This window comes from Oryctolagus cuniculus, chromosome 19, assembly GCF_051225735.1.
Source record: "Oryctolagus cuniculus isolate XC-2025 breed Fujian yellow rabbit chromosome 19, ASM5122573v1, whole genome shotgun sequence".
Taxonomy (NCBI): domain Eukaryota; kingdom Metazoa; phylum Chordata; class Mammalia; order Lagomorpha; family Leporidae; genus Oryctolagus; species Oryctolagus cuniculus.
The window spans coordinates 48717116-48740316 of record NC_142885.1 but is presented as its reverse complement, the minus strand read 5'-3'; the positions used below and the strand labels follow the sequence as shown (position 1 = coordinate 48740316).

At 36.3% G+C, this 23201-nt stretch overlaps 1 pseudogene; it reads right to left on the bottom strand.

Annotated features, from left to right (window-relative positions):
• Positions 1-9065: 9065 nt before the first annotated feature.
• Positions 9066-10023, bottom strand: LOC149120584 (vomeronasal type-1 receptor 90-like; annotated as a pseudogene).
• Positions 10024-23201: the final 13178 nt, after the last annotated feature.

The following is a 23201-nucleotide window of genomic DNA, read 5'->3' as shown; positions in this document are numbered from 1 at the left end:
AATAATTTTAAAGATTTATTTATTTATTTGAAAGGCAGAGTTACAGATAGGCAGAGAGAGAGAGAGAGAGAGAGAGAGAGAGAGAGAGCTTCCATCCACTGGTTCACTTTCTAAATGGTTGCAATGGGCGGGATGGGGCCTATCTGAAGCTAGGAGCCAGGAGCTTCCTCTGGGTCTCCCATGCAGGTGCAGGGGCCCAAGCTTACACTGAGGACTGCACAGATCCTTTGTGTGGTCCTTGGGACAGAGCAGACAAATATTATACCCAATGGGGCTAATACTCAGGCACATCATTGAAAAGATCTCAGCTGAGGGGAATTACTTCTGGTTACAGAGAGAGAGAGAGAGAGAGAGAGAGAGAGAGAGAGATATTTACCATGCCAAACCTGGCTGTGTCACCTTTGGCATACCCTTAACCCTGAAGAACTGAACAGAGCTCTCTGGCCACACCCACCACAAGCCTCTAGAGATTCACCAAAAGCAGACAGTCCACTTAACATAGAGTCATAGTATGACAAGAAAACCCACCACAGCAAGGAAAAAAAAAGAAGAAACCAAAGAATATCTCCACAATGCCAAACAACAAATGCAGAAACTGAGGAAACAAGAACAAGGAAAACATTTTGATGCCCCCAAATGAACGTGACACTCCAGTACAAGATTATGAAGATGATGAGATAGAAGAAATGCAAGATACAGATTTCAAAAAATTTATGATAAAAAAATTTAGAAGTTATCAAAAGCAAATTCATGAAATACAGAAATCCATACGGGACAGGACAGAAAATCTCTCTCATGAAAAGAAAATGTTAAGGAGGGATCAAAATGAAATGAGGAATGTAGTAGAACAAATAAAATAATAAAAATATTATTGGAATCTACAGGATACTATTAAAAAAACCAGCATTCGGGTTCTAGGAGTTCCTGGCGGAATGGAGAGAGAGAAAGAATTAGAAGGCCTTTTTAGTGAGATACTAGCAGAAGAGTTCCCAGGTTTGGAGAAGGACAGAAACATCCAAGTACACGAAGCACATAGAACCCCAATAGACATGAACAAAAGAGATCCTCACCATGGCATATTGTAATCAAACTCACCACAGTGAAACATAAAGAAAAGATTCTAAAATGTGCAAGAGAGTAACATCAGACCTAGTCTAAATATGATCAGAGTTGGTGAACTCAAAAGGCTTCCATAGCCTTGGCAACTCATGACAAGAGCCTAGGGTGATTACTGATGCCATAAACAAGAGTGTCAATTTGTTAAGTCAACAACAGGAGTCACTGTGCACTTACTCCTCATGTAGGATCTCTGTCCTTAATGTTGTGTACATTGTGATTTAATGCTATAACTAGGACTCAAACAGTATTTTTCACTTTGTGTTTCTATGTGGGTGCAAACTGTTGAAATCTTTACTTAATATACTCTAAACTGATCTTCTGTATATAAAGAGAATTGAAAATGAATCTTGATGTGAATGGAAGGGGGGAGGGAGAGGGAAAGGGGAGGGTTGCGGGTGGGAGGGAAGTTATGGGGGGGAAGCCATTGTAATCCATAAGCTGTACTTTGGAAATTTATATTCATTAAATGAAAGTTAAAAAAAAAGAAAAAAAAACATCAGATTACTCTCAGAGGATCTCCAATTAGACTCAGAGCAGACTTCTCATTAGAAACCCTACTGGCTAGGTGGGAATGGCAAGATATAGCCCAAGTACTAAGAGAAAAAAATAACTGCCAGCCCAGAATATTATATCCTGCAAAGCTCTCATTTGTGAACGAAGGGGAATTAAAGACCTTTCATAGCAAACAGAAATTGAGAAAAAAAATTGTCACCACTCATCCAGCCCTGCAAAAGATGATTAAAGATGTGTTACATACAGAAACACAGAAACATGGCCATCAATAAGAAAGAAGGTAAAGGAAGAAAACCTCCCAGTAAAAGATCACAGGAAGTTCAAAGCATATATTATAAATATCTTTGGGAAAATGGCAGGGCAAAGTCACTACTTATCAATAGTCACATTGAATGTTAATGGCCTCAACTCTTCAGTTAAAAGACACAGACTGGCTGAATGGATTGAAAAACAAAACCCATCTATTTGTTGCTTACAAGAAACACATCTTTCCAACAAAGATGCACGCAGACTGAAAGTGAAAGGTTGGAAAAAGATATTCCATGTAACAGAAACCAAAAAGAGCTGGCGTATCCATCTTAATATCAGACAACATAAACCCTAACACAAAAACTGTTAACAGAGACAAAGAGGGGCACTATATAATGATTAAGGGATCAATTCAACAGGAAGATGTAATACTATAAATGTATATGCACCTAATTACAGGGCACCGGTTTATTTAAAAGATTTGTTAAGGGACTTAATGGGAGACTTAGACTCCAATACAGTAGTACTGGGGGACTTCAATACTCCACTCTCAGAAATAGACAGATCAACCAGACAGAAGATCAACAAGGAAACAGCAGATTTAATTGACACTATAGCCCAAATGGATCTAACAGAGATCTACAGAACTTTTCATCCTACACTTAAAGAATTTGCATTCTTCTCAGCAGTACATGGTACCTACTCTAGGATTGACCAAATACTAGGTCATAAGGCATGTCTCAGCAGATTCAAAAGAATTGGACCTGGGACATCTTTTACTGCTTCCCCAGGCCACAGCAGAGAGCTGGATTGGAAGTGTAGCAGCCAGGACTTGATCCGGCATGCATATGGGCTGCCAGCACTGCAGACAGTGGCTTTACCTGCCATGCCACAGCACCAGCCCCATAAGTAAATAATTGTAAAGGGAAGAAATTATAGACAGGGTTATATCACATCTCAGAGTACCTGGGTTTGAGTTTTGTCACTGCTCCAGGTTCCTATTACTATGCATTCTGGAAGGCAAAATATGATTGATCCAGCATGTGGACTCCTGCACCATTATTTGAGACATAGATATAGTTCCTGTATCCTAGTCTCAGGTGGGCCAGGCCTAGGCTCTTGCAGGCCTTTAGGGGGTGAACCAGTGGAATGAAGAAGCTGAAGGTATTAGGTGGTACTAGAAATTGATCCCATTCAGATATAGGGCCTTGGAGTCCTTGAATACACCTTTTTAAAATTTTAATAGCTATAAAGAAAATAGATTTCATGTAGCACATAGATAGAATTCTAAAGATATGACACCTCCCTCCCACCTCCCTTTTTTCTTTTTCTTTTTAATTTTTGAATATATTTTAATTTACTTTATAATCATAGGCTTAATATTCCACTAAATAATGACTTCAACAAGTAAAAATTAGAAAGATCAGTGATCCACATGAGTGTAGACAAGGGTCATAAACTACAAACAAATCTGAAGTATCACTTTGTCTCATGTGTATTAAAATGTTTGTACTCTGCATATTAGCCATTGTGTATTAACGGTTAATATTATTATGGTTAATACATAATGGTTGTACCAGTTGATGTGCCCACCAACTGTTTTAGGGTGATTTTTCCCCATATTCTCTCCAGTATTTGTTATTTTTTGAATTTGAGTGATCATCATTCTAAATGAGGTGAGATAAAGCCTCATTCATGCTTTAAATTGAATTTCCCTGACTTCCTGAGCATGTTTCATGTGTCTGTTGGCAATTTGCATTGCTTTTGTAAAAGATTTCATTTATTTGAGAGGTAGAGTTAAAGACAGTGAGAGGGAGAGACAAAGAGAAAGGTCTTTCTTCCATTGGTTCACTCCCCAGATGGCTGCAATGGCCAGAACTGTGCCAATCCAAAACCAGGAGCCAGGTGCTTCTTCCTGGTCTCCCATGTGGGTGCACAGGCCCAAGCACTTGGGGCATCTTCTAGTGCTTTCCAGGCCGTAGCAGAGAGCTGGATGAGAAGAGGGGCATCTGGGACTAGAACCGGCACCCATATGGGATGCCGGCGCCACAAGTAGAGGATTAACTTACTGCACCATGGAGCTGGCCTTGGCTATTTGTATTTCAACTTTTTAAAAATTCCTGTTCATGTTCAGCATTCAGATATGGGATCTGGGAGTCCTTACTTATATTTTAACCACTAGACTAAATTTTTCCCCCTAGTTGCTCTGTATCAGCTTTGTAGCAGTTACTTTCCACTCTTGTTTTGTTTAGGGTTTAATAAATGGGTGATAGACTTAGTCAGATGCTTTTTCTGTTAAGATAATTACATAAAAATGTTCCTTAATTTTATTAGCATGGTATGTTATATTCATTATTTTTCAGATGCTACACGCACTATATACAAATATACTTCACTTATTTTTTGAAAATGTAATTAAAAGATAAGTTCAGTTTGGTGAAAAACTTTTCATGTCTGTGTTTCTCATAATGCAGATGTTCCGTGAATTTTGTGAAGACTCATATATACAATTTCATATTAATTCCCGTGAAGGTTTTTAATGAATTAGTATCTCATGAGTACATTTCAGTATTTTATCATTATAGTATTTTTTAGTAATTTGTAGTTTTCCATGTTTTTAAATTATCATGGAAGTTAATGGATTAAAAATTAAAGTGAGAGAAGGAAGCATTAGACAATTTGCGACTATGATGTTTTCAGCTTATGCTTATCTAGGAAGGAGCAGATATATGTGACTTCTCTACAATGCTACTCAGAGTTATTGTATGAAAAATATGAGATATCTGTGTATTATGTAAATGATAAATTGCATCATTTAACTTTGGGTTTTATCAAGATTTCAAACTGACTGGACATAATGTTTTGTGTCAAAATTTACATAATGAAAATTCTAATAAGAATAAATGAAAACATTGTAACTGAAAAATAATATGATTAATCAGGGTGTTCAATACTATTTTATGACACATAAAATATCATTTGAATATATATCATTTGTATATAACTGTTTTTAATATATAAGATGTAAGTGTGCACATGATAGCATAGTGGGCTAAACTACCACTTGGGACACTGATATCCCGTGGTAAAACACCTAGGATCATATCCTGCCTTAGATTTGATCTACCTTTCTGCTAATGCATACCTTGGGATGCAGTAAATGATAACCTAAGTACTAGAGTTCTTGACATCCAAGTGGGAAAACTGGATAGAGTTCCTGGCTCCTTTCCTCAGCCTGGCCAAATCCCAGTTGTTTTGTGCATGTGAACCAGCAGATGGAAGGCATTTCCTCATCTCTTTTTCAGTTAAATAAACTTTTAAAGTGTTAAAATAATCAAAACATGTATAACATGAGGAGTCAAAAAATAATAGACTAGAACATTTAGACTTGTATGTAATATTAAAATTATCATTATATTAAAGGTATTAGTATATAATAGACACATAAACATAATTTTAAAAATTGACAGGTTAGTATGATAGACATATAGAAAATATATTTTTAACTTTTATTTAGTAAATACAAATTTCCAGAGTACAGTTTATGGATTACAACACTCCCCCCCCATAACTTCCCTCCCACTCGCACCCCTCCCATCTCCTGCTCCCTCTCCCATTCCATTCACATCAAGATTCATTTTCAATTCTCTTTATATACAGAAGATTGATTTAGTATATATTAAGTAAAGATTTCATCAGTTTGCACCCACACAGAAACACAAAGTGTAAAATACTGTTTCAGTACTAGTTACAGCATTACTTCACATTGGACAACACACTAAGGAGTAAGTACACAGTGACTCCTGTTGTTGACTTAACAATCTGACACTCTTGTTTATGGTGTCAGTAATCACCCTAGGCTCTAGTCATGAGTTGCCAAGGCTATGGAAGCCTTTTGTGTTTGCTGACTTCAATCTTATTCCGACAGGGTCATAGCCAAAGTGTAAGTTCTCTCCTCCCTTCAGAGAAAGGTACCTCCTTCTTTGCTGGCCCCATTCTTTTCACTGGGATATCACTCTCAGAGATCTTTCATTTAGGGTGGTTTGTTGTTGGTTTTTTTTTAATTTTTTTTACTTTTTTTGCCAGAGTTTCTTGGCTTTCCATGCCTAAAATACTCTCATGAGCTCTTCAGCCAGATCCGAATGCCTTAAGGGCTGATTCTGAGGCCAGAGTGCTGTTTAGGACATCTGCCATTCTATGAGTCTGCTGTGAATCCTGCTTACCATGTTGGATCGTAAATATTTTGAACAGCAAACAAAACGTGAACACTATTTGCAAATACTAGAATGAAATTTTGAATATCTCACAGTTTAGACTCTAATAATGTCATTAAAGCATAAATCTAAAAGGATCATTTTCTACAAACTATGAAATGACAATGAAATGTCCAACTGAGAAACTATTTAGACTCATAGTAAATTATATTTGATTATCTTCTATAATGTTTGTATCAAAAGTCCAAATTATTTTTGAGAAGTAAGAAAAGTGCAAAGTAGAAATTGTAATGACTGGAGTCCAGATTGAATCTAGGCAAGTAACTCAGCTATTTTTTTAAAACAATCTTTATAAAATGGAAAAATATTAGTTATCACCATATTCCAGTGCTCATCAATAATGTAATGGATTGCAATTTCATATGATTGGGACCAGCACTGTGACATAGCAGGTTAGTTAGGCACTGCCTATAGTGTCAGCATCACATGTGGTCCCCAGTTTGAGACCTGACTGCTCTGCTTATGATCGAGCTCTCTACTAAGACCTGGGAAAGGAGTAAAAAATGGGTTAGGATGCTTGCACCCCTGAACCATGTGCAAGATCTGGAAGAAGCTCCTGGCTCCTGGCTTTGGATCTGCTCGGCTCTGGCCATTGCGGTCCTTTAGCGAGTGAACCAGTGGATAAAAGACCTCTCTCTCTCTCTGCTTCTGCCTCTCTCTAGTTCTGACTTTTGAATCTTAAAAACTAATTTCTTAAAATGGTATAAAATATGATTATCAAAAATTAAAGACAAATATCAATCTATAAACCATTATAAATATATAATAAATTACTTGGGCAAGAAATATTCTGAGAAAAGAAACTTGTTATTTCTCATAAGAGTCTATTGTCTGCCATAAACTATGTGAAACACTATTTATGTGTGCATTTAGTATACATATACCTATGAAAAAGCAGGTACTGCATGTTCCCAAATTTTTACAACACAATTAAATAAACTAAGGAAGTTACAAAAAGTCCTAAAATGCCCATCAGAATGAAGAGAAAAATTGGAGAATTTTCCAATAACAAATATAAACCAACAGAGAGAATGAAAGAAAAAGTTAATTGAGAGACAAGTGCTGCTTCTAGGACACTAGCTGACCACTTGAGCCTCAAAGCTGTGTGAGTTTTACAACCTTCCCTCTGACCAACTGGAAGAAACAAGGAAATATGGCAACTAGAGACTTTCCAAGGAGTGAGGGACACCAAATGAGATAATCCAACTGAAAATAATGAAGCATGCACAGAAGCCACCAGAATGAAGGTTCACGTAAATTTGATATAGAAATCATGTTTCAGATATTTAAAGTGGAAAATGAAATAATTAATAATGAGAATGAAAAATAATAAAAGCAAACAACAATGAATTTGTTCAGCAATATTGTGAAAACAACCAAATAAAACATAAATATTAGAAAAATGTAACAAGCAAAATGCAATGCTCAGTTTAAACATTAAATGAAACTCAGTTGTTAATGAACTGAATGACTGAGCTTCCAAGTTGTTTTATAGTATGGCCATGCAATAGAAAATCCAAATGTAATCAAATGACAACTAGAATGATAAGGAATAAGACACATTTATTTGGATCATTAGATGTAAAGAATTTATAAAATTACGAAAGATAGTAATTCAACAAAAATTTATAAATATCTAACAGTATGTCAGGTGTAAGACACTGCATGAATCATTTCATTATAGTAAGATGTTTAAAAGGGAAACAAAATTCAAACAGAGGTCAGAATCAGACCTAGTAAAAGTGAGGAGAAGTAAAATTTAAGAATGCATGAATGGAAAGACTTGCAATTTCAAAATGATGATGGCAAAATCTCCACACTCTTTATTAAAAATAAAAAAGAGAGAAATACAAAATACCATTGCTGGCAAAATTGATGTCCAAGCTATGATTGAATGCTTATCTCCTTTTATTTTTTTGATAGGCAGAGTGGACAGTGAGAGAGAGAGACAGAGAGAAAGGTCTTCTTTTGCCGTTGGTTCACCCTCTAGTGGCCGCCGCGGCTGGCACGCTGCGGCCGGCGCACAGTGCTGATCCGAAGGCAGGAGCCAGGTGCTTCTCCTGGTCTCCCATGGGGTGCAGGGCCCATGCACTTGGGCCATCCTCCACTGCATTCCCGGGCCACAGCAGAGAGCTGGCCTGGAAGAGGGGCAACCGGGACAGAATCCGGCGCCCCGACCGGGACTAGAACCCAGCATGCTGGTGCTGCAAGGCAGAGGATTAGCCTATTGAGCCACAGCGCCGGCCTTCTTTTTTTTTTATAACAGTGATTGTTTTCAAAATAAGAATCATGAAATATTTGATTTTCAGTGAGTACTTCTGCAGTAATTACTTTAAGAAGAAATAAAAGATTTCCTGGGTGAAAGTCTGAAATCAAAATGAAAGGACAAGTAATGGGTAAACATATGGGGATACTAAATCATGTTGCTTGTTAAATGAAAGAAAATGCACTACTCAGCAATATAGATTTCAAAGTATTTAGATATAAAAGTGTGATTCCATAGAGATTAATTTAATCCCACAGGAACTTATCCCATTAGAATAATTTTCATCATGTGTGAAACAACTATTATAAGACAATCATTGTAAAATTATATTTCATATATTAATTTTCCCTGTATTTGAAAGACTTAAGGTGAGAGAAAGAGGAGAGAGAGAGAGAGAGAGAGAGAGAGATCACTTATCTGTTTTCTCTCCAAAGGCTGGCAACAGCAGGGTAGAAAAGGCTAAATCCAGGATTCTAAATCTTCATATGTTTCTCCTATGTGAGCGGCAGCAACCTATGTACTTAAGCCAGCACCTGCTGCCATCCAGGATATGCATTTACACAAATCAGAACCAGAAGCACAGGTGGTATTCAAATCCAAAACTATGATATGGGGACTGAAGAAGCATTTTCTATGTTACATGCTCACACAAAGACCACCAAGTTTATACTCAATTTGTTAAAATTCAAAGCTTTTCTATGGTATATTTTGAAAAAAATTAATTAACCTTTTATTAGAACTGATAAGCACCAGAGGACTGACAGTGGCATAGGCACTGACCACAACATCATGTATACCCAAGATAACTGAGTCATATGACCACAGTATAATTGAAGAGGATGAGAGGATGAAGTCCACACAGTGCATGACCACAAAGAAACTCAGCAGCAGCAGGATGGTCTGGGTGGCCCTCTTCTCTGGGGAGAATCTTGGGGAGAGGCTGGTGCTGTGAAGGTACTGGGACCTCCTCTGATGCCTGAGTAGGAGGATCACCATGTACACACTTGAGAGCAGCATGACTCCTATAAGGAAGATGTCTCTGGATGTTATTAGTGTGAACACCAAACCTCTGATGCTATGACTTATGGGGAAAAATGAACAGTATTTAGTGATGACCATTACATTGGTCTGAGTCACATTGGAATTTGCCACAATGTAGAAGATCATGCTAGTACTGGAACACAAACAGAGAAACCATAGTAATGATAAAAAGAAGATGAAATGTGTGGATTTATGTTTCAACTGTGCCAACCAGGAGGTGCTGGAGCTGATGGTGATGGCCTGGATGATGCTCAGGAGGCAGGTGGTGCAGATGGAGAGGCTCCTCATCACCCTGATTAGGTAGAACAAAGCCTTACACTTGAAGTCATTGAAAAAATTCAGGGACTCAAACAGATCTGGAGACCTCCAAAACAGCACAGTGAGAAGCATCATTATGTGGACAAGGGCCAGGTGACAGCAGATCAGGTCAGTGAGCTTTGGCTTGTGATACTGTGGGCGTGTGAAGATGTGGAAGAAGAGGAAGTTGTTGGATAAGATTCCAATGCCAGCTTGGCAGAGAATACAGTTATTAATAGCTACATAAGCAGAAAGTGTGTTCATCTTAATAGTGGAGAGGAAACACATGCATGCCTGAAAAGCAATCAAATACAGTAAGTCTCACATCATCAGAAAGTATTATTCTGCATACCAGAAATTTGTGTGTTAGCTTCCCATCTTCAGAATGGTCCCAGATCTCCATTATTTTCAGTTTCCATACCAGAAATTCCTTATATGAACTCTTCAATTCAGTAGGGTACTGCAAAGTACTGCTTTCAATCAGCAAGAGAAAAATAATAAACACTCTATTTTACATCATATATGTGTTTTCATCAGAATCAACACATGGTGAGATTTTATCACTGAAAATATTGTGGAATATTCTCCCATGCTTTAAAAAATCCTTAGATCTTCAATAGTTATGATAATTCTTTTCAAGTCTCATTAAACATAGTTACAATGTTAAAAGTTCACCATTACATTACCATGCTATTACATTGAATGAAGGCAAAATAATGTCATCAAATTAATTTAATCTCGGTTTTGTTCCATTTCATGCTGTTATAGCAGAATCATTAGATGGCATAAATGTACTTTCTCACAGTTCTGGAGGTTGGAAATTCTATGACCTAGGGTCTTTCATCATCTAATGTGAGTTTTTTTGCTGTGTTTTCCCATGGCAAAAGGTTAAGGGGCAATAAAATGAGAGAGCACACATGCCTTTTTAAAACTGCACCAACTATACCCATGAAGATAAAGCCTATATGAACTGATCATCTCTGATATATCTCACCTATTAATACTTCTTAAATGGCAACTAAATATCAACATGTTCCAGAAGGGACATCTAACACATAGTAAGAAGATGCAAACATTTACTTGTCTGATGTTGAGAAAACTGCAGACAACCAGATCTCTCCCTTTACCAAAGCCAATGAGTGTGTGATTGTTTCCAAGGCCACTTGTACCACTGTAGGCCCATCAATGTATGTATTCAAGTTTGTTGAGAAGTTGCATTTTTGGCTTATATTTAGACATTCCTAGCTGAGTTAGAATAAAAGAACCCTATAATTTCAATTGCAATGCCTGTGCTTATATCTGGGAAAGCACAGAGTTGATTATCCATTTGATGTTCTTTTACCAAAAGCTGCACTTACTAAAATATCTGTGCATGTGAACTGCTGAGGTTAAACAAGTTGTTGCTGCCATCAATAAGTTCAGCATTCTCAGCAAATTTGGTTTTGATCTCAGATTAGACCAACAAGAAGTTCCAAAATCATACTGACTTAACAGCACAATTCAAATATTTCCCAAATTTTAAGAGTTCCTCTTAAGTATTAGTAAAAACCTAGTAGAGCACAGATGCGAATTATGCATATTTTGCCTGATACACCTAAATCCTTTTATTAATGCAACACGTGATTTTCAGCCATTAAAATATATACAGTATCAGATTAAATATTGCAGAGAATAATTTCAGTATTTGTTCCCTGGCCCAAATTTATATCTAGCTCACTCTCTTTTTGCATGCCTTCACCACCTGCAGGAGGGCAACACACTATTTCAGCAAGGCTCTATGAGCATTGGTGCTGATGCCAGACTGCAGAGAATTATTGTTCCCAAGAGAAGTTAGCAGATATGGCCGGCGCCGCGGCTCACTAGGCTAATCCTCCGCCTTGCGGCGCCAGCACACCGGGTTCTAGTCCCGGTCGGGGCGCTGGACTCTGTCCCGGTTGCCCCTCTTCCAGGCCAGCTCTCTGCTGTGGCCAGGGAGTGCAGTGGAGGATGGCCCAAGTACTAGGGCCCTGCACCCCATGGGAGACCAGGATAAGTACCTGGCTCCTGCCATCGGATCAGCGCGGTGCGCCAGCTGCAGCGCGCCGGCCGTGGCGGCCATTGGAGGGTGAACCAATGGCAAAGGAAGACCTTTCTCTCTGTCTCTCTCACTGTCCACTCTGCCTGTCAAAAAAATAAATAAATAAAAAGAGAGAAGTTAGCAGATAAAATGCAGGAACTGCATTAAACATATTTTAGATTAAGAATTTTAATAATTTTATATCAATTTCATGCTATTGCAAACTAGTAGACACATTGCACATTTTTACTAGAGGTCATTTATTACTTTGCTATGATGTAAGCTTAATTAATTAATTAAATTAGTTAATTAATTGGGACCTTGTATTTGAATTTGCTGAATTTGCAAACCCTGACATGGAAACAATTACAGGGTTTTGAATAACTCAGTGCAGACAATAGGAGAAAATAGAAGGTATGCATGAAGATCAAATCCATACAGTTCAAATAAAGTTGATCATAGTGTAAAGGAAAGTGGTTCCAACTAATTGATTTTAAAAACAGACAAATGTGAATGCTTATTTTAGATTTATCATATACAAAAGAGACTCATTTACCACTTTCTGCTTGTGTTGAGGATGAACCTTATGAAAATCATCAGAAGACAAATAGTGAAGATACATTTCATGATTATTTTGTGGATTTTTACTTTATTGTCAATATTTTAAGTTCCAGTCTATAGATAATTGTAAATTATGTTGGAGCAAATAACACCATTTAACATACTAGGAACAAAAAACTTAAACAAAGTCTATGGACTTACCTCAGAAACACAGAGGAGTGCAATGAAAGGAAGAAGCTTTCTACAGGAACACAGGGGTCATTTTGTATATGATAATTTCTCATTTTGGATAAAAGTAACTATAAGATTGTCATCTGTATGTTAAAATTCGGAGAAATATTGCTTTAGAAATGATATCATTTATACATAGATGTTTGTACTCTGAAGCTAAGATGTAATTATATGATCTATATTACAAGATACTACCTTGTTCTTTATTGTTGGATTATATAAATCAAAAATATTTTTTCTATTAATTAACAATATTTTGTGAATAGCATTGTAAAACCTGTGACTGGTTATCAACACAAAGAAATTTTTTTGTTCCCTCTGTTGCAGGTGCCTTAGTCGGGGTCATTGGAAGCTCCTTACTTCAGAGTCTCCACGCTCAAATGCAAGAAATGCATGATGGCTACTAAGACAACGTTAACCATCTCCAGCATCTACACAGGAAGATAATGAGGTTGTTTCTTGAGACATTTGGTTCTCATCAGCAGGGAATGGCTAATCCTCAACATTGCTTTGTTTCATTTTGTTACTTTCAGGGTAACATTTATTGACTCTATCTTTATTTTATTTCACTTTACTAAATCATAAACATGTTTATTTATGGGTTATTGTAAGATGACATGATGCATATCTATATCAGATAATGATTCAGTTTTGTTGATTTACCTATGCATTATCCTGCACATTTGTTATTTCCTTGTGATGAGAGCATTTAAAAGCTTTATTAGCAATATTCAAATTCACAGTACAAAAACAATAAAAGAGTTATAATGCTGTGCAGCAAATCACTAAAGTGTGTTTCTCTTTTTAAACTGACACTGAACACTTTGAAGTTTGGCATTTAAAGACAAATAGGCAGGAGGCCTGCTGAATTCAGGCATCATCATGAAATTAATGACTCAATAATGACATTGAAGTTAACTGGTCATTTAAAATGTATTTTAAGTATCAAATCAAAAATTAAAACTTTTAAAGTAAACAGCAAAGGTACTACAATTAGAGGGTTCTTTTCTTAAAAGGAAATCTAATTTCTTGAAATTTGTACTTATTTTTTCTCTGATCACAAAATATATCTTTGTCTTGACATGCTAATATTCAATAATTTGCAAGATTAAAAATATAATGTTTTATGCTATATAAATCTTAAGGTTTCAAAATATCTAAAACAACTTAACTTTAAACTTAAAAGAACTCAAAGCAAACACAAAGCATTCTTTTTTAAAAGATTTATTTTATTTATTTGAAAGACGGAGTTACAGAGAGAGGTAGAGACATAGAGAGAAGTCCTCCATCCACTGGCTCACTCCCCAGATGGCTGCAATGGCCAGAGCTGCATGGATCCGAAGCCAGGAGCCAGGAGCTTCCTCTGGGTCTCCTATGTGGGAGCAGGGGCCCAGGGACTGGAACCATCCTCCACTGCTATCCCAGGCCACAACAGAGAGCTCGATCAGAAGAGGAGCAGCCAGGACCCATATGAAATGCTGGAACTTCATGCTAGGGTGTCAACCCACTGTGCCATAGTGCCGGCCCCTAAAAGCATTCTTAATTAGGTCAGACTTGGTGTTTTGCCAAAAAAAATTTAACACTATGCATATAGTAAATAAAAGTGATAAAATTATTCAAATAAGATAAAAATCAGATACAATTCTAATTTAAAAGCATAATTCTGTAACTATAAATTTTCTCTCCCGCATCTATGAATTATAGCCTCATAAGATGTATGAAATTGATTTTTACAACTGCAGCATCTACTGATTTCACTCATGATACTCTATGTTGTAAGGTTGAAATTATGATAACAGAATTTTCCTCATCGTCATTGATATCATCCTGCAAAATCTAATAACCCCCTTGGCTGTGGAGCACTCATGGCTACTGACAGAGCTGAGAAACACACACTCACCCAGCTGAGTCTCTGCAGGGAGGCAATGAAGATGAGATGAATCTCCACCCATGTAGTTATAAGGAAATATGCTATGAGCTCATCTTCCATCAGGCTCACGATTTTCTTGTCACCTGTGAAACAGTAGAAGCTCTGACCTTGAGATTGGCACATACAGGAGACACTAGAGGGGAAAGGGGAAAAGCACAGGGCAAGAACAGCTGAGCCTCACCTTCCCCACGTGTGAACACACCTTGCTATCCTACATCTGCCCATGGGGACTGTATGGTTACAGTCTTTGTCAACAACACGGGAGACCTGCAGTAGCTCCAACTTCAAAATCAGTAAGAGCCACAGCAGACTTGCCATTGTTTTCTGACTTGTTCAGGAGACTCTGGTGGTTTTCTCAGGTGTCCCCCAGCACTCAGAACATCACATCTACCTGGACTAATCAGTGCCTTCATGGCTACAAGGAAATTCCCATCCCAGCAGCACTGTGGGACTGGATGCACATTATGCTTCTTTAGAACTTTATGTTGATCTGGACTTTGTAGGTTCTCATACTCCAAGATCCTTGGATTTTTTGGTACTTAGTCACATGAGTAATGCTGGCTCTCACTTATAAACATTTTACCTTGTTTCCTTTATTTTTGTCTCATACTTGCAACTTCATTGTCTAATTTGTGGTCATGCAGATATACCCCTATATGTATTTAATATCTTTCTACTTCTGAGTTCTATAATTATATATATTGGGCATTTTCCCTTTTTGTTGATGAAAAATTTATCATGAAAAAATTTCTTGAAGATATTTAAGTGAATGCTACACATTTAACTGTAGACATTATGTACAGTAGATTTCTAGAATTTACTTTTTGCATAAATAAATTTAAACTCAGTGAAAAACTCTAACATTCAGTAGTATGATATATTTAACCATTCCACAATGTATGTATGTAACATTATGATGTACATGACAAAAACATAAAATATAGGTATGAATTATTTTAAATGATTTCTTTTGTACTCAGAAGCTGTGAAGGAGGACATATGTGATGTTATTTCTTAAAACTGCTCACATGTCAGGTTCCAAGATGGTGAAATAAGGAAGGAGCTTACTGATCTAGTCCAGGAGAAGATAGTTTAATAAAAGTGTAGATAGTGTAGTCTTAGGCAAGAGTTAGGGAAAAACAGCAGAGGAAACTCTTCTGTAATTCGAAGGACATGGTGGACCTCCATGGAGGACGTGGGCACCCATGGCTAGGGACTCCAGCTGCTGAGTCAGCACCAGCACTGGAAAGCGAGATGAGATGAGACCGCAGTAGCCCGAGACACTGGCGGAAAAGCAGCAGGAAGAGCCTAGAGGGAATGAGGCTTGAAGACCTGTGGGGCAGTGTTAAGAGGAAGGTTTATAGCAATAGGTGCCTACATCAAGAAATTGGAAAGGCACCGAATAAATGAGCTATCAATGTATCTCAAGTATCTAGAAAAACTACAGCAAACAAAACCCAAAGCTAGTAAGAAAAGAGAAATAATTAAAATTAGAGAAAATAATCAACAAAATTAAATCAAAAATCATTGCAAAATATCAACAAAACAAAGAGCTGGTTTTTTGAAAAAATAAGCAAAATTGACACACCAAGAAAGGAGAGAGAATACCCAAATCAATAAAATTAGAGATGAAAAAGAGAATGTAACAACAGACACCACAGGAATAAAGTCATCAGAAATTACTACTAAGAACTGTACGCCAACAAACTGGGAAATCTAGCAGAAATGGATGGATTCCTGAACACATACAACCTACCTAAATTGAACCATGAAGACACAGAAAACCTAAACAGACCCATAACCAAGTCAGAAATTGAATCAGTAATAAAGACCCTCCCAAAAAAGAAAATCCCAGGACCAAATGGATTCCCTGTGAATTCTACCAGACATTTAAAGAAGAACTAACTCCAATTCTTCTCAAACTTTTCAAAACAATTGAAAGAGAGGGAATCCTCTCAAATTCTTTCTACAAAACCAGCACCACCTTAATTCTTAAATCTGAAAAAGTTGCAGCAAAGAAAGAGAATTTCAGACCAATTTCTCTGATGAACATAGACGCAAAAATCCTCCATAAAATTCTGGCCAATAGAATTAAACAACACATCAGAAAGATCATCCAGACCAAAGGGGATTTATCTCTAGTATGCAGGGATGGTTCAGTATTCGCAAATCAATCAATGTGGTATACCACATTAACAAACTGCAAAAGAAAAACCATATGATTATCTCAATAGATGCAGGGAAATGCATTTGATAAAGTACAACACCCTTTCATGATGAAAACTCTAAGCAAATTGTGTATAGAAGGAACATTCCTCAACACAATCAAGGCAATTTAGGAAAAACCCATGGCCAGCATCCTACTGAATGGGGAAAAGTTGGAAGCTTTTCCACTGAGATTCAGTACCAGACAGGGATGCCCACTCTCTCCATTGCTATTCAATATAGTACTGGAAGTTTTAGCCAGAGCCATTAGGCAAGAAAAAGAAATTAAAGGGATACAAATTGGGAAAGAAGAAGTCAAACGATTCCTCTTTGCAGATGATATGATTCTTTATTTAGGGGAACCAAACAACTCCACGAAGGGATTATTGGAACTCATGGAAGAATTTGGCAAAATAGTAGGATATAAAGTCAATAAATCAAAACAGCCTTTGTATACAGTAGGATATAAAATCAAAAATCAACAGCCCTTGTATACACAGAGAGTGCCATGGCTGAGAAAGAACATCTAAGATCAATCCCATTCACAATAGCTACTATTTTATTCTTCTTAGTATTTTCTTTTTCTACTGCATACCATTGGTCAAACTATTTAATTAATACACAATTATTCTTAGGTTTTTAAATAAAACTTAAAATTGATCCCTGTTAAAAATAAGAGTGGGAATTAGAGAGGGAAGTGATGTACAGTTTGGCACACACTCACTCGGACTTAACCCTAATGGTAGAGCTAGAAGCATGCCATGGGACTCCAAATCCCATTAAGTTGACATGTACCAATTCCATCTTACTAGTTAAAGTGATCATTTTAAGTTCATAATTGATCATAAATATAGGATTAAGTGTCAAAGGGATCACATAAATAAGACCAGTGTCTACTAATAATAATTGATAGAATTAAAAAGGAGGGGATGATCCTACATGGGAAGCAGGATACACAGCAGACTCACAGAATGACAAATGCCCTAAACAGTACTCTGGCCTCAGAATTAGTCCTTAAGGCATTCAGATCTGGCTAAACAGCCCATGAGAGTTTCTCAGGCATGGAATGCCAAGACACTGTGGCAAAAAATGACCTAAATGAAATATATCTGTGAGTGAGAATCCAGTGGAAAGAACGGGCCATCAAAGAAGGAGGTAGCTTTCTCTAAAGGGAGGAGAGAACTTCCACTTTGATTATGGCCTTGTCTAAATAAGGTTGAAGTTTGTGAACTCAAGAGGCTCCCATAACTTTGGGAACTCATGATAAGAGCCTCAGGTGATTACTGACGTCATAAATAAGAGTTGCAATTGTTAAATCAAAAACAGGTGTCACTGTGTGCTTACTCCCCAAGTAGGATCTCTGTCCTTAAAGTGTTGTGCTATGAGAATTAATGGTAAAAACAGTCTTCAAATATTACTTTATATTTTGTTTGTCTGTGTGGATGCAATATGTTGAAATCTTTACTAAGTTGATCTTCTCTATATAAAGATAATTGAAAATGAATCTTGATGTGAATGGGCCAGGAGAAGGAGTAGAAGATGGGATGGTTTGTGTGTGGGAGGGTGATTATGGGGGAGAAAATGCTATAATCCAAAAATTGTACTTTCAAAACTTATATTTATTAAAAAAAGTTTTCTAAAAAAACTGTATATATGAAAAAAAGTATCAGTCATTTGATCTCCTGATCATCTAGCCAATTGGGAGCTGCCCGGTCATTGTAAGAGAGTAACCACATATTGCTAACCCAGAAAAAAGGCCAAAATTCAAACTCTGAAGTACAGTTTCTACTATCCTAAATGCATGTTGCTTTCATACCACAATACATTTGAAAATTCATACAACTGCCTTAAACAAGTAACTCTATATAGGTCAATTATTTAGTAAACTTTGAAATCAGGCACACATGAGTTCAAATCCAAAGTCAACCATCTGAAATGCAATGCTATCGTAGGAGGAAAGAGTTCATATCTATCTTCCTGGATTAATGTTTCAATTCAAACATTTCTTCATGAAGTTACTTAATCTTTGTTTTTTTTTTAACTTTTATTTAATGAATATAAATTTCCAAAGTACAGCTTATGGATTACAATGGCTTCCCCCCCCATAACTTCCCTCCCACCCGCAACCCTCCCCTTTCCCTCTCCCTCCCCCCTTCCATTCACATCAAGATTCATTTTCAATTCTCTTTATATACAGAAGATCAGTTTAGCATATATTAAGTAAAGATTTCAACAGTTTGCACCCACATAGAAACACAAAGTGAAAAATACTGTTTGAGTACTAGTTATAGCATTGAATCACAATGTACAGCACATTAAGGACAGAGATCCTATATGAGGAATAAGTGCACAGTGACTCCTGTTGTCAATTTGTTAAGTTAACCTTTGTTTATCTCAGAGTATGATGTGAATGATGGTAGTATGATGCCTGATTATATATTGACTCAATGAGTTAAGATATGCAAAGTACATGGAACAATCTCCAAAATATTCAAAAAAGTCATTAGTGTTTTTTTAATCTTAAGCCCAGGGCAATAGTATATTATTTCATAATTGATAAAATGATATTGTAAAATATTTTTCTAATAAGATTTCATATTTCAAATTAGCCATTACTGTGCAAATCTTAAAACAATAAGGCATTGTTATCTCTAACTGTCCATGCACTGAGTAGTGCAACAGGATCAATATAATATGGGGTAATTTATGTTGATATTAGCAGTTATTAATTGTAGCTGGAGCTACAATTATTTGAAGGCTTGACAGAGCTGGAGTTCCAAGATGACAACACGGAGCTGAAGTTGATTCTGATTCTTGCTTGAGGCTCAGTTGGAACCTCTAAACAGTTATCGATTGAATATTCCTTTGATATGTGAGGTGAACATGGAAGATGGTTTTTAGGAGGGACTATGTGCGAGTGAGTGCTATTCCAAGAAGATTGATGGAAGCCCTAAGTTTTCTTATGGGCCAGCCTCGATAGTCTCAGAGCCTCACTTTTGCTACATTTCATTGCTTAGGTACATCAAAGGTACAAGTTCACATGAAAGCAGAGATGAGTTGGATACCACTTCTCAACAAAAAGACAAACAGGGAATTTAAAACCATCTTTAATCTACTTCACTTGTGATGGTTTTCCTTGTAACTGTGATTATTAAAAAAAGTTTTCTAAAAAAACTGTATATATGAAAAAAGTATCAGTCATTTGATCTCCTGATCATCTAGCCAAATGGGAGCTGCCCGGTCATTCTAAGAGAGTAACTACATATTGCTAACCCAGAAAAAAGGCCAAAATTCAAACTCTGAAGTAGTTTCTACTATCCTAAATGCATGTTGCTTTCATTTGTCACAGTCATCATCATTATATTAATTCTTATTCAAAATCTTAACAACCTTGTGGCATTGAAATTACCATCTTCTTTGGGGCTGGTGCTGTAACACATCAGGTTAAATCCCTGGCCTGAAGTGCTGGCATCCCATATAGGTGCCGATTCTAGTCCCAGATGCTCCTCTTCTGATCCAGCTCTCTGCTGTGGCCTGGGAAAGCAGTAGAAGATGGCCCAGGTGCCTTGGCCTTTGCACCCACGTGTGAGACCTGGAAGAAGCTCCTGGCTCCTGGCTTTGGATTGGCGCAGATCTGGCTGTTGCAGCCATCTTGGAGCGAACCAATGGATGGAAGACCTCTCTCTGTGTCTCTACCTCTCTCTCTAACTCTGTCTTTCAAATAAATAAAATAAAATCTTTTTAAAAAAGAAATTACCATTTGCAGTTTTTCTGGTCAAGGAAAGAAAATAATAGAAGCTAAATGGCTTGATGAAATGGCTAATAAATTGAGAAGATAAAATTTTGTTTAAAATGCAGCACTTAAATAAATAAGAAAAATAAAATTTATGTGTCCTTTCAATAATTTTAACTTATGAAGTCATTTTGTAATCTTAAATGAATAATAAAAGCTTAGAGCAAGAATAAAATTAAGCATGCATTTTAAGTAACTTCAATAAATCATTACTATGCAGTTTATTATATTGTTTTACTTTCATAGAATTTTTTTGAGAAATGATTACAATTTGCAATAGAAAATTGTATGTCATTTAATCTTTTTTATTTAATTTAATTTTTGCAAAACCACAATTTCAATCCATTCTGTAATCACAGGCTTAAAGCACCAGTAAGCATAATACTCAACAAGTGAAAAGTTGGAAGATCACAGTTCCACATGAACTAGGGTTAAACACAACAATAAAATCACAAGATGACCATTTCATTCATACACTTTGTTGTAGTCTGTATTAACTACCACATATCAGAGAAAGCATGATATTTGTCTTGTTACATTTAAATTAGGAATAGCAAAACATTGTGCATTTTTTTTCAAAGAACTAACAAAATTCAAGTACTGAAACATACTGGGTTAAAATAACCCACCACTAACCTGCATATATAATTTGTTTGTTGGTGTTCAATGCTAAATTATTCCCCCTCAAAATCCAACTCTATGTCCAACATAGGAAATTTATAAAATAACTATATGTGAAAGAGTGAATATCCTCATTCTAAGTTGATATCTCAGTGGAATGATTGGCAGAACATTACCAAATCATTAAATAAAGGTAAATTTTAATTACAGATAAGATCACTCAGTAGTTGTCTCTCAAAAAATAGAATTTTAAGGAGCCACTGAGCAAGAACATGCAGGAGAATCATCTTTCTCTTAAAATGGAGGCCTGTATTGTGCATGCTAATTAAATTATGATTTTTTCATTTTAAAAGTACAGACATCCTACTGGCCCTAATGATACATTGTATTATGTGGAATATGAAATATTATTCTGCTTCAGGAGGTAAAAGGAATTCAAATGAATCTCTGGAAACTAGAATGTCAACACAAATAGTCATCTGAAACATCCATGACTATCATATTTCAGTAAACTATTTTACATTGTCATTAGCATATGTGACATTTGCATATACTGAACTCACTAAAAATGTAATGTCATTACGTATTTCCCTTTATTACTGGAAAAATTCAACTGCATTTGTGTTAAGTTATTTTATCTCAGAGATTTTATTTAAATTACACATAACTTTTGATAATGACCAAAAGTAAAAAGAGGAAAGTATTCTATAAACAACTAGGTAGACATTATGCAGCAAATCTATTTATTTAAAAGTCATTCTGAAATTAAAATATCCCTTTATGACTTCCTGGGCTTTCTAGATCAGTTTCATAGCCCATGTAGGCTTTAAGCAACCATAGCATGTTGCCTAATGGTGTTAGTGGGAAATCATTTCTTCTAATTAAATATGGATGTTGATTTAAAGTGTAAGAAACAAGACAAAAATCTGTGTTCCCTTTCCAAACTCATAATTTCTCTATTTTCACACTACTGAATCATTGACAGTACTCAGGATTCTAACACAGATGCACATTAATTATCTGTATCCTAATTACAAGGGTACCCATATAAGTGCTCAACCATTCAGTACATATTGTTTTTCTCAGCTCACAAAGTCCCAGTCCCAGGGACATATGTTGGAAGCCCACCACTTGGCAACATTAATTGAACCCTATTAATGCATAAAATTTAAGAAAAGTGAAGCTATTAAGAAAAATCTCTCTTTCATGTATCCACTAAATCCACAGTGTACAAGATCATTTTTGTAGTGCTCTGTATTGGCTATCAGACAATGCAACTGCTCAGATTGTTAATTCTCAGGCATACCACAATAGGATTAGAATCGAATCCTGGTGGTTAAATTAACTAGGCTAATTTCACATTCTGGAAGTTAAACACAGTGGAAGTTATCTGTAGAAGCAAATCTAAATAGAATGCTTGGCCAGGAAGTCTCAAAATAACTGTATTTAAGCTCAGAAACACCTAATCACTGCACACCTGATTTGTCTACTTAGAAAAATTTTTAATTTTAATATCTTTGCTTGGAAAATGTTTCTTTAATAGTATATTTTACATTGGAAATAGTGTATTTTTCATGTCAGATATGGTTTCTCTATTCATGTCTTACAGTGGTTTGAATATTTATTATGTAATCCCATCCTCAAACCCTGGACTGACAATGATACAATTTGACCGAGCCAGTGATTTTAAGTTTATCTCCAGATCCATACATGAACCTCACCTTTAAACCAATTAATCTATTTGCTATGCTGCCTACATGGCACCACAATTGGTACACAGATGCTGCTATGGACACCTAAAGAGCTCCATCTCAGTTTTTAAAATACATCTCAAATTGTTGTGCTGCTAATATTTCTTTTCTCAGGGCACTTTGAAACCAGGTTTTCTTCAAACACTGATTAAAAAAATATTAGGTATTCCCCATGTGACTAGTCACCATACATAGAAAGTTGTGTCAGATGAAATGAAAAACAAGTAAAATAGAGTACTTCACAGTTGAGTGAAGACAAATCAGTAGACATTTAAAAGCACAATGTATTAAGTT